The 13,278-nt window shown below is 40.9% G+C and overlaps 1 pseudogene; it reads right to left on the minus strand.

Annotated features, from left to right (window-relative positions):
* Nucleotides 1–9,957: 9,957 nt before the first annotated feature.
* Nucleotides 9,958–10,865, minus strand: LOC118011313 (annotated as a pseudogene).
* Nucleotides 10,866–13,278: the final 2,413 nt, after the last annotated feature.

Raw genomic sequence — 13,278 nt, forward strand, 5'->3', positions numbered from 1 at the left:
CCGTCTTTTTTCTAATCCTCATTTAGAAATCTCCCTGGTGCTTGAGAGTAGTACAAGTTAAAACACCTGAAATAGCGGAATAAAGGTCAGCTAGGGAGAAATGTGCAGAAAGCAATGACAATTCAATATTGGGTAACTTGACTAAAATAACATGGAATTTCCTTTTCTGAAGATGTTCAGACTAGGTTATTTTCATTATCAAATAAAGGCATAAGTCACTGTATGTAAACATTATCTCTAAGACATAGTGCTGCAAAGTATCTTATTGATAACTGGATGGAAGTTCTTGTAATAAATTGTTTTTCAACAACAACAACAACAAAAAGATTTCTAATTTCTAAAGATACCAGACAGACTACTACTACCCCAATACGATAAGCCACGCAGTCAGAATGCACTCAGCCTGTGGGAGCACCATCTTTAATTCTGCAAATTTGGGTGTTTCATAAGAGTAGGTCAAGGATGGGACGCCTGGGTGAAGCGTCTGCCTTCGGCTCAGGTCATGATCACAGGTCCTGGGATCGAGTCCCACATCGGGCTCCTTGCTCAGTGGGAAGACTGCTTCTCCTTCTGCCTGCTACTCCCCCTGCTTGTGCTCTCTCTCTCTCTCTTTCTGATGAATAAATAAATAAAATCTTTTTAAAAATAGCTCAGGGTGTGTGTGGAATGTGCTAAGAGTAAAGAAAATGTCTAAGTCTTGTCCTACACCCTGGGTACACTCAGGAGCCTAGGGAAATCTCATGCTCCAAGCTTTAGTTCAGCACCTCTCCTATACATCCGACTGAAGCCCACTTTTGCATGAGTGGACTCCAGTGGGTGCTCTATTAAGGTGCTGGTGTACTTGAGCTTACAACCCCAACTGGCAACAATTGGTTAGAGCTAAGTGGGGCGACTTCTTTTATATAGGTCACATGCTCTCCAGTCAATTAAGGCTGTTTCACTATTTTGCCTGCCTGGCTCCTATAGACATGTGAATTAGTGATTCCTGTGACACAGATCAGGAAAAGCAAAGAATGTAGAAATGGCACCTTGGCAAGAGTATATACACATAATCGTATGTGGCAGAGGCTGCCCATCAAAATCTACTCTCTTCCTCTCTGATGATAGAATTGTAGCTCGGACATGGCTCCACACCTAGGAATTCCCATTCCTAGCCCTACACCCCTTTGCAATTACAATGGTGTGACTGAGTTGTTGCCAATGGCATATGAGCGGAAGTGATGTGTAAGCTGCCAGGGCTGGCCTATAAAATCTTGCCAAGTGCTTCTCTGTGATCTTTCCCCTCCCATGAGCTGATACATACAGGGAAACCTGACCTGGCTATAACTCTCTTGCTAGGGCCAAGGTTCAAGGGTGTGATGGAGAAATGAAATAAATTGAGCCTGGGTCCCTGAGTGACCACATGGAGCAGAGTGTCCCTGCAAACTTGAACTACTCACCCTCATTGTTATTTGAGAGAGAGACCTTTGTCCTTTGTATGAATTACTCAACAGAGTAGTAGTCATCCATGCAGACATTTTGGTATATATTGCCTAATCTGGCCTCAAATCAACCTGGACTAAATCTGACAGAACCACTTCTGGGCCATTTGGGAAAAAATGTCTAAGTGTGCAAGTGAAATTTCTTAAAAGATGAGCATGGTGCCAAACAAGGTCCTAGACTTGGAGGCTTTCAGGATGATTAAAGCTGTCTGGCAATTCTTAGGTTTTCCAGAATCTGTCCCACTGATTCATCTGTCTTTCTCACCCAGATAACACTAAAAACTCATCGCTAAAGAGGGAAGCTATTTGCCTAGTGGCCAGTTATCACATTGCAACCTCCAAAAATACTCCTCACTATACTCCAGTCTTGGTGAATCTCAACCCAGCTAGAGCCTACACCCTCAAAACCGAAGCCTAATATATGCCATCCTGCCCAAGGAGGATACAGGTGTCATGACTGCCACCTCAATGCCTATCTCCAGAAGGTTGGTGCTAGTCAAAGCCAATTTCCCAGTGTGGAAATGAGAGCCCTTAGTGACCAACTACTCCTTTGAGGCCTTGGAGCACAACTATCAGGAGCCCAACACCTCTTGTTTTTAGATCGTCTATCCTAGGGAAGCCAAGGCAGACCCTAAAACTCAGCCCATGATAGGAGAGTTAGATCACCTTCTTCAGGTAGTTTTATTGTTCTGTCCCATACATAGCAGGAAGACCAAGCTACTGAGAAGACAATGTAACTGGAGAGCTAAAATAACAGACGGTAGAACTGAGCCCATTCTGGAAAATCCTCTGGACTAAGAACTTCATAGCCATCCATTCAGCTATGAACTTCTGTCAGCTCTACCTTGAAAACATATCCTGAATCCACCCACTTCTTTCCATCTTCACTCATTTCCAATCCAAGCTACCAGAGTCTCTTGCCACAGTGGTAGAAAGAAAGGGAGAAATACTATATACCACAGTGATCTCCTACCTGGTCTCCCTGTCTCTACTCTTTCCTCTTCACAAAGCAACCACAATGATTTGTTCAAGTATAGATCAGTTCATATGACTCCCCTCCAATGGCTTCCACTAAGTTTTTATTCACTAACCTCCAGAAATACTGGCCTTTAAAAAATTTTTTAAAGATTTTTAAAAGGATTTATTTATTTTTTAAAAAGATTTTATTTATTTATTTGAGAAAGAGAGTGAGAGAGAGAGTGCACGAGAGGGGGGAGGGTCAGAGGAAGAAGCAGACTCCCCACTGAGAAGGGAGCCCGATGCTGGACTCGATCCTGGGACTTCAGGATCATGACCTGAGCCGAAAGCAGATGCTTAACCAACTGAGCCACCCAGGGGCCCCTAAAAGATTTATTTATTTTAGAGAGAGAGCATGCAGAGGGGCAGAGGGAGAGGGAGAGGGAGAAGGAGAGAAGCAGACTCCCTGCTGAGCATGGAGCCCAATGCGGGTCTCCATCTCACAACCCATGAGATCATGACCTGAGCTGAACCCAGTCGGATGCTCAACCAACTGAGCCACCCAGGAAATGCTGGCCTTTTTTTAAAAAAATGAACTTTTTATTGAGATAATTACAGAATCACATGCAGTTTTAAAAATAATAGAGATCCCTGTACACTTTGCCCAGTTTCCCCCAATGGTAACATTTTGCAAACTATATCATGATGAGCTTATTGTCATTGATACAATCCGTTAATATTATTCAGATTTCTCCAGTTTTATTTGTGTTTGTGTGTGTGTGTTTAGTTACCTGTGTAGGTTCATGCATGTATCCACCACCACAGTCAATCAAGATGCTGAACAGTGCCATTATTCCAAGGATCCCTTGTGTTGCAGTTTCATGACCATACTCACTTCCCTTTCTTCACCACCTCCTTAACCCTGGTCAACCACTAATCTCTGTTCCTATAATTTTGTCATTTCAAAAACATTTACATGGAATCATACAGCATGTCATTTTCGGGGATTGGCTCTTTCCATTCAGCATGATTTTCTGGGGATTCATCCAGGCTGTTGCATGTATCCATGATTTGTTCCTTTTTATTGCTGAGTTGTATTCCATGTTATGGATGTGCCTCAGTGTATATCCATTCAACCATCAAAGAACATTCATGTTATTTCTAAACAGTCATGTATAGGCCCTGTGTAAATACAAGTTTTCATTTCTCTGGGATAAATGCTTAAGAGGTGCAATTGCTAGGTCTTATCATAAGAACACGTTTAGTTTTTAAAGAAATTGCCAAATTATTTTCCAGAGTATTCCCACCGGCAATATTACAAAATCCAACCTCTTCCCATGAATTGCTAGACCTTGGATAATCTTGCCTCCACTTAGCTCAGGCCTGAAAACAGCACACATCACTTCCACTCACATGCCATTGGTGAAAACTTAGTCACACCACCGCTCTAATTGCAAAAGGATTTAAGGCTAGGAAAGAGAGTTCTTGCTTGGACAGCCGTGTTGCAAGCACAATTCTATTATTATAGAGGAAGGGGCGAAGAGGTTTTGATGAGCAGTCTCTGCCACACATGACTAGGTTCCTTCACCTTCTTTTCTTTTTCTTTTTTTTTTTTGGTCTGTTTTAGAGAGTGGGGGGAGGGGCAAAGGGAGAGGGAGAGAGAGAATCTTAAGCAGGCTCCACACCCAGCACAGATTTGGGGGGGGGGGCCTCAATCTCACGACACTGAGATCATGACCTGAGCTGAAATCAAGAGTCAAATGCTTAACCAACTGAGCCCCCCAGGCGCCCCTCTCCACCTTCCTTTCTTTTAATTATCATTATCTTCAGTACCAGATGGTATTATAAGTTTTGTTCCAACCACCAAATAAGATTTATAAAACTCAGGAGGAAAATGATAATCAGTTATATGTGCCCTTACGTCTGCTCTAGCTGCTGTTTCTTCTTCCTGATGCTCCAAGATTCCTTCTTTCATCATCTTTTTCCGTTTAACGAAATTTTTTTTAGCCATCATTTAAGAGTAGGTCTGCTAGGGCGCCTGGGTGGCTCAGTTGGTTAAGCGACTGCCTTCGGCTCAGGTCATGATCCTGGAGTCCCGGGATCGAGTCCCGCATCGGGCTCCCTGCTCGGCGGGGAGTCTGCTTCTCCCTCTCCCACTCCCCGTTTGTGTTCCCTCTCTCGCTGTGTCTTTCTCTGTCAAATAAATAAATAAAATCTTAAAAAAAAAAAAGAGGTCTGCTAGTGGAAAATTATTTTGCCCATCTTTCATCTGAAATTGCTTTCATGTCTCCTTCATTCTTGAAGAATATTTTTGCCTGTATAGAATTCTCAGTTGACATTTTTCTCTCAGCACTTGAAAAATGTGTCCCTTCATTCCCGCCCTCATGGTTTCAGTTGGGAAATCTGGTGTAATTTGAACTTGTGCTCTCCTGGGAGAGCAACGCACTGTCTCTCCTGGGTGCTTTCAAGATTTCTTCTTTGCCTTTAATTTTAAGTTTAATGACAGTGTGTCTTGGCATGGATTTCTTTGGGTGTATCCCTTTTGGGGTTTGCTCTAGCTTCTTGAATCTGTAGGTTTTGTATCTTTTGCCAAATTTGGGAAGTTTTCAGTCATTATATTTTCTTTCAGCCCCACTCTCTTCTCTTCTCCTTCTGGGACTCTGATGATACGAATGTTAGAACTTCTGGTATTGCCCCACAGGTCCCTGAAGATCTGCTTTTTTTTTTTTTTTTCAGTCTGTGTTCTCTCTGTTATTCAGAATGGGTAAATGCTATTGATCTGTCCTCAGGATCATTGCTTCCATCCTCTGTCATCTCTATTCTACTATTGAATCTATCCAGTGAGTCTTTCATTTCTGCTATATATTTTTCAGTTCTATCATTTCCGTTGGACTCTTTTTTGTGACTTCTCTTTCTTTGCTATGATTTTCTCCTTTTTCATTTGTTTCAGGAAAATTTGTATTGATGAAGCATTTTTATGCTGGTTGTTCTAAAGATAATTTCAGCATCTGATTAATCTCAGTGTTGCTGTCAGTTGTCTTTTCTAACTCTAGTTATGGTTTTCTTGGTTCTTGGTATAATAGGTGATTTTCAATTACATCCTGAACATTTTGTCTACTATGTTGGGAGACTGGGTCTTCTTTTTTTTTTTTTTTTTTAGACATTCTTTTTTTTTTTAATTTTTTTATTCTTATGTTAATCCCCATACATTACATCATTAGTTTTAGATGAAGTGTTCCATGATTCATTGTTTGTGCATAACACCCAGTGCTCCATGCAGAATGTGCCCTCCTCAATACCCACCACCAGGCTAACCCATCCTCCCACCCCCCTCCCCTCTAGAACCCTGTTTGTTTTTCAGAGTCCATCGTCTCTCATGGTTCTTCTACCCCTCCGATTTCCCCCGCTTCATTCTTCCCCTCCTGCTACCTTCTTCTTCTTCTTTTTTTTTTTTCTTAACATATATTGCATTATTTGTTTCAGAGGTACAGATCTGAGATTCAACAGGGAGACTGGGTCTTCTGTAACTTCTTTTGTCAAGCAGTTACCCTGTTTAGGTATAGCACAGAGGTCTTAGCTTACTTTTGCGGGCTGTGATTCCAATGGTAGTTTAATTTTAAAACTTAGTTTAATTTTCTATGAATCTAGGAAGTCAGCACCGGAGAGGTGCAGTTGAGGTAATAAAGCGGGCAAGCAAGGAATCTAGAAATGTCCAAGCAGGTGAGCAAGCACATCCAAGAAAGGAGGGAAATTGGAGAGTCATGGAAGGACTGGCAAGAGAAAGACAGGTTTCTAGCCTTACAAATTCAGGCACAGGGCAGGGTGGGTAAGAAAACGGAGGCTTAGGTATCAGAGTGTACTTGTATTAAGAACAAAACCCAGGTACTGGAGACAAGGTGAAAAGTTAACTTCCAAGCAGCTAATGAAAGCTGCTCACCTAATGCCCTTCATCTAACAGCACTATTGGTCTGGGACAAAAGCTACCAGTGAGTAAGAAGTGTGGAAAGAGGAAGACTGTGTGCAGTAAAGGCCATAGTGTCATGGTTAAGAGGTTGGGCCAGAAAGGCGGAAAGTGGTCTTCAGCAAATTGTTGAGGCTCTCTGAGCCTCCATTTCTGCAAAGAAGTTAATAATCACATCAATTTGTAGGCCAAGGGTAAGGGTTACATGAGATCCTCCATGGATAGAATTGAGCCTAGTGCCCAACACCTGGTAAGCGTCCAGTAAATGTGAGCTAATGTTCTTATCCCTCACCTAACACTGACCTTGAATCACACAAGCCCCTTCTCAGCAGCTCCTAATTAGTGACAATGAAAACAGGAGGCTTTATGGTTGTTTAGAAGTTATAAAATCTCATTCTCAGAAAAGTGCTCATTAATATGCTTACCACCATTTCTTACCAGAGCACCAGAGGCTGAGATTTATCGAATGTGAACAATTTAAAATAATAATTTCTGTAAGCATACACATAGCCAGCTTTCAATTACTCACTCTAATGGAGAAGATCGAAGTCATGGGTAATCCAAAACTGTGCTGGATCCAAAGTCAACTCTGTTTGCCTTGGAAATGGACTGGATGACCTTCTTTTGCGGCACATTTTAGCTTTTGGATTCTTTTCTGCTTTGGCTAATAATAAAATGAATTTATATTCTCTAAGCACTAGCTGGCAGCAACAGGAAATGCACATAAATATTCTTGAGGGAAAGGGAAAGCTTTCTTCCTGGGTGGCTCAGTTGGTTAAGCATCTGCCTTCGGCTCAGGTCATGATCCCACGGTCCTGGGATCAAGCCCCATGTTGGGCTCTTGCTCAGCAGGGAGCCTGCTTCTCCTTCTCCTTCTGCCTGCCACTCCCCTTGCTTGTGCTCTCTCTGTCAAATAAATAAATAAAATCTTTTAAATCTTTTTAAAACATCTTTAAAAAAAAGAAAAGGGGAAACTAAAATCATGATATCAAATTTGTTGTAGTGAAGAGAGGATTTGCTATACATTTTTGTTGGTGGTTCTCAAAATTTAAGGGAGATAAAAATCACATTGGGGAACTTGTTAAAAATGCACGTTCACAGCTCCAACCCTTGAAATTTTGATTCAATAGCTCTGGGCTGGGGTTTAGAACTGTGTTTTTCTTTTTTATTTATTGTGGAAAAACTACACAGCATTAAATTTACCCTCTTAACCATTTTTATGTGTATAGTTCAGTAGTGTTAAGTATATTCACACTGTTGTGTAATAGATCTCGAGAACTTTTTCACCTTGCAAAACTGAAACTCTTTACCCATTAAACATTAGTTCCCTCTTCTCTTGTCTTTCCCCAGCCCTTGGCAACCACCTTTCTGCTTTCTAGTTCTATGATTTGGACTACTTTAGATATTGCATATGAGTGGAATCATACATTTGTTCTTTTGTAACTGGCTTATTTGACTTTGCATAATGTCCTTGAGTTTCACCCATGTTGTAGATGTGACAAGATTTCCTTCCTCTTTTAAAAAATAATTATTTATTTTAGAGGGGGGAGGGGCAGAGGCAGAGGGAGAAAGAGTCTTAAGCAGACTCCACTCTTGAGTGTGGAGATCCATGCAGTACTTGATCTCACGACCCTGAGATCACAACCGGAGTCGAAACCAAGAGTTGGATGCTTAACTGACTGTGCCATCCAGGCGCCCCAAGATTTCCTTCCTTTTTAAGGCAGAATAATATTCCATTGTATGAATAGACCTATAGACCACATTTCCTTTACCCATTCATCCATCAATGGGTGCGATTTTTTTGGGGGGGGGATGTGCTTTTCTAATAAACACTTTCAGTAATTGTTACAGCTGGATCTCTCATAACCCACTGTGAGAATAATGATGTAGACCATAAACGTTAAGCCTGGAAAGACCTTTACATGAGGATCAGGTATCATGTTCCATTTTACAGGTAAGAAAGCTGAGGTCCAGAGAAGAGAACTGATCTGTTCAGTGTTACAAAATTAATGCTAGAATGGAAGTGGGACTTAGGTCTGGCTCCTCATATAATGTAGTAGGCAGAGTTGATAATGGAGGTCTCTGAGGAAGAGAAGAGAGAGAGAAGGTCAGACTAAGGACATAATAATGGAACTTGGGGTGTATTCACATTAGGTGGGGTGACAGAACATAAGAATCAAGAAAATGGTTAGAGTGAATTTCTTAGATCTTGGCTGATCTCTTCAGAACCTTCTAGCCCAGCAGTTCTCAAATTACCATGCACCTGGGTCTATTTGGGCATTTGTTTAAAGCATAGACCCTCATTAAAAGTACAGAAAAAGGAATATAGTCGATAATATTGTACTAACTTTGTATAGTGGCAGATGGTAACGACACTTATCCTGGTAAGCATTTTATAATGTATAGAATTATCAAATCATTCTGTTGTACACCTAAAACTAATATAAAATTTTATGTCAACTATCCTTCAATAAAAAAAAAAAAAGTGTAGATCTCCAGACACTTTGATTTAGTAGGTCTCAGCTGGGGCTCCCGCTTCTGCTTTACTTTTTCTTTTATCAGACAAAAAAATCACATTTATTTCAGTAGTTCAAAGTGCAAATACAGCAAATCAGTTCATGTTTCAAGATACAGTTTTAAGTATAATGAAAACTTGATATACAAAAATGAAAGGGTAAATAGCAGAAATAAAGCGCAATTTTTTTTTGAAGATTTTTTTATTTATTTGACAGAGAGAGAGACAGCGAGAGCAGGAACACAAGCAGGGGGAGTGGGAGAGGGAGAAGCAGGCTTCCCGCCGAGGAGGGAGCCCGATATGGGACTTGATCCCAGGACCCTGGGATCATGACCTGAGCCGAAGGCAGACGCTTAACCATCTGAGCCACCCAGGCGTCCCAATAAAGCTCAATTTTTTAAAAAATTCAAGTCACCCGAAAACCTTTAGACTAAAATATTCCACTTACAACAATTCAGAAATGCCTTAATTTATAGACACCAGTAGTACGGTGCAATCCCAAAGGACTTCTCAAAGAAAGAGAATCACCCCAAACCGGTCGGCTCAGGACAAGAGTGAAGTTCTTGGTACTGGCTATTCCTGTCCACTGATACGGTTCAACTCATGATACTTTGATGTTTAGGCAAATTCTAAAAAAGGTTTAAAGTTCAATATGAGGCCAACACCCTACTAAGAGTTTCTGAAATGGCCACCATATATTTAAAAGATTTTAAAGACCAATTTCAACTTCAGGCCTATGGTATTACTGGGGGGAAAGACAGAAAATAATACTTCTTCCATTACTTAAAACCTTTCTGTAAGGTTAGCAACAAGGCCTTTACAACTTCCTCATGAAAATCGTACTTAAATATATACTTATTTCTACACATACAGAACTTTTATGTAGAGAAAGTTCCCACTAGGAAGATAATTAAAGGTTGTTAATGTTCTTTGTATCACTTAGCAGCCAAGACACATGTTTATTTCTGCTCCTCAGAAGCAATGTTAGCTACTCGCTTCAATTCAGGAAAGTGTGTATGTTCAGGAAGGTTTAGATGAGATATTTATTCAGTCTTTTTCTCAATCTTCTTCATCTTTTCATAGTAGGCAATAAATTGATTCTGTTCCGAAAATTCTATCCCACCATGTAAATGTTGAAGCATAGTTTCCGATGAAGTTCATGTGGTGGAAATCATGATGCCGAGAACTAGCATAGAAAGGGATGATTTAAAAGGTTGAGAGGAATGTCATAACCACTATGGACATCAATAGTTTCTATCAAATGAATAGTCACCCATGACCAAAGGAGAATGACGTGATCACATAAAAGCATGATTCCAATGAAAAGTCCAGTTCCAAGAATCAGAGTTTCCAAGGGATGTGCATATCCAGCTTCCATTCCAAATGGAGCCTGAAACTCATGGTGAACTTTATGAATATATTTATATATTCTTTTGTGATGTAAGAGCCCTATGCAGGAAATAGTGCCCGGTACCCTCAATCACTGCACAGCCGAAGCATCTTGCCAAAAGCGGATACCATCTTGGCATTCTTTCCCAATCATAAGGTATATTAAAATACTCTGTAAAATAATAAGTTCCACAGATCAAAGGAAGCTGGATACAAAAGTGATTAAAAAGAAGTACTTTAAAACATTTCCATTGGTTTTCCCATGTTTCTGCTTTATCCTTTTGAATTTTGTACTTTTTCACGTAAGGTATAAATTGAAACAAAAATCCAGGTAAACAGAACAAGAAATAAAGGACCTCATGAACTATCAAGGATTCCCATGTTGTAATCTGGAATTTTGTGTAATTATTCAACATATAGTTCCAAGCATTTTTAAATGGTTCTTATAGAGGGTTCTCAGGGAAAAGTGAATCTACATACTCCACAGCCAAGGATGCTGAACTAAAGATGCCGATACTTTCATTTGTTGCCATTTCTCAAATCTCTGCTGAAAGCCTTAGAATTCTGGACAACCGCACGGGAACTGCGGGCCACCGTCACCCAGACTCGGCCAGGAGCTGCAGCCTAGGCTCTGCTTTATTTGCTAAGTAGGCACCTCAAGTGGCTTAGAATCCAGTAGATGGAAAATCACACTTTGCAAAAACACTTGTCTAACCTTCTAAGATCTTGAAAGTTTGTTGCCAAAATGTTTTAAGGAAATAACAAGATCTTTGATAATTCCAGATTTCCCTTCTTGAATGACTTGGGAGCCGGGGTGGAGTCTGACAGCCTATAAGGGGCTCTGACTGAGTGATCTGTTTGAATAAGGGAAGCGTGGCATGCTGTTTAAGGATGCAGGATTCAGTGCTGCACTGGTCTGGGTTCAAATCCACTTGCTAGCTAAGTCATCTCAGGCGAGTTTTAAGTTTTCTGCCTCTGCGCCTCATCTGTAAAGCGGGGATAATAATGGTATTTGCCTCAGAAGCTTGCTTTGAATGTGGTACTTAAGAGCTCTTAGCAACCACTTGAACACAGCTTAAATTACTACTTTTTTCAGGGTTGCTTGGAGAGCAGATCCTTTGCTCAGGATCAATCCTCTGAGGATTCTAAGGGAGCTAGAATGGCCAACTGGACTTGTTTGCCCAAGACTGAGGCATTTCCCTGGAATGCATGAGTTTTAGCACTAAAACCAAGACAGTCCCGGGAAAATTGGGATGGTTGGTCACTCTAAAGGCAGAACATTTTTTGAAGCTCTTCAAGTACTTATTTACATACATTATTTTTCCTGGTAAACAGTAGCTAGCTATAAACCTCAGAGGCTTTATTAATTCAATAAGCAATACTTGCTGAAGTTTATCTGAGAATTTATATATCTATTAGCTGCTCCAGCTCAAATTTCTACCTTGGTGGACCTGGAGAGAAGCACATGGGAGGAAGTGTGTTTCTAGGTTTCCTGGAATTTCCTGTATTTGGAATGTGCCCAGCTATAATGTCTATATTTCTTGATCAGGTGACATTTTTCTTTTAGTAAAAATGCAGGTGTGTATTAACAGTCTGGAAGAGTCTTAAGATGTTATTTAGTGGCTCAATAAATGTTTGTTGGATTAATAAGTGACTACCAATGAGGATGGCTTGACTTGGGTGTTTTGGAGACTTTATTTATGAAATTGAGAGATACAATTTGAAAGTCATCTCCTTCTCAGACGGCAATTTCCTCCCTTGCACATCATTAACTCTCTCTTAATGTGGCTTCCCACAATAAAAGTATGATACCAGGCAGTCACTTACATTGCCCCAGTGAAGAGGCCCTTGGGATGTCTGTAACAGGCATTTGTGGAATTTCTGAATTCGGCCAGCAAGTCGTCTGGGATGCATATACAGAAACACTAACATATGCATATACATATATATTATATCCCTCAACAATGCCCAGCTGAAGTCATACATCCCCTCTAACTATGTTCCAGGTGGGACTTGACCTTGGCAGTACACACATTTTTGTAGGATAGTGCTTTGGACCTGTTAGGGTGGTTGAGGGTTGAACCCCTTTTTCTTTTGATTTTTTAATTATTTTTAAAGATTTTATTTGTTTATTTGACAGAGAAAGAGATAGCAAGAGAGGGAACACAAGCAGGGAGAGTGGGAGAGGGAGAAGCAGGCTTCCCACGGAGCAGGGAGCCCGATGCAGGGCTCGATGTGGGGCTTGATGCAGGGCTCGATCGCAGGACCCCGGGATCATGACCAGAGCCGAAGGCAGATGTTCAACGACTGAGCCACCCAGGCGCCCTCCCCCTTTTCTTTTTAAAGATCCACCGTTTTTTCTCACACCAGAAGGATTTGCCATCCTCCATTCACCACTAGATGGCTCATCATTCAAAAAAATCCTTCATTCCAAAAAGGTTTATTGATCAAGTTTTCCACAATCATTTGAGTACTGCCCTCATGAATTTCAGCCGTATCAGAGCATATTACTATATACTCTTTTTGTGTTCATTTTGGTTTTAAAATATTTATTTATTTATTTATTTATTTATTTATTTATTTGACAGAGAGAGAAAGAGCACAAGCAGGGGGGAGAGGCAGAGGCAGAGGGAGAAGCAGCCTTCCCTCAGAGCAGGGAGCCCGATGCGGGGTTCGATCCCAGGACCCCAGGATCATGACCTGAGCCGAAGGCAGCCGCCCAGGAGCCCTTACTATATACTCTTTTGAATATTTTTCTTTAAACTGGCTTAATTTTTAACTTAAGTATGCCTGTTTTAGAAGTAAACTGGAAGATGAGGGGGGAAAAGCGAGAGATATACATAGATGAAAAACAGAATGGCGCCAGAGAGAAAGAGCTGCAGCAAAGATTGATGGGAAGAAATCATGGGTCTGGAGGTGGTGATTCAGGAGGCAAGGGACCAAGACCAGTAGAAAGCAGAAAGATGGAGGGTGCA

This window comes from Mirounga leonina, unplaced genomic scaffold (assembly GCF_011800145.1).
Source record: "Mirounga leonina isolate KUSES-001 unplaced genomic scaffold, KU_Mleo_1.0 Mir_101664, whole genome shotgun sequence".
Classification (NCBI taxonomy): Eukaryota; Metazoa; Chordata; class Mammalia; order Carnivora; family Phocidae; genus Mirounga; species Mirounga leonina.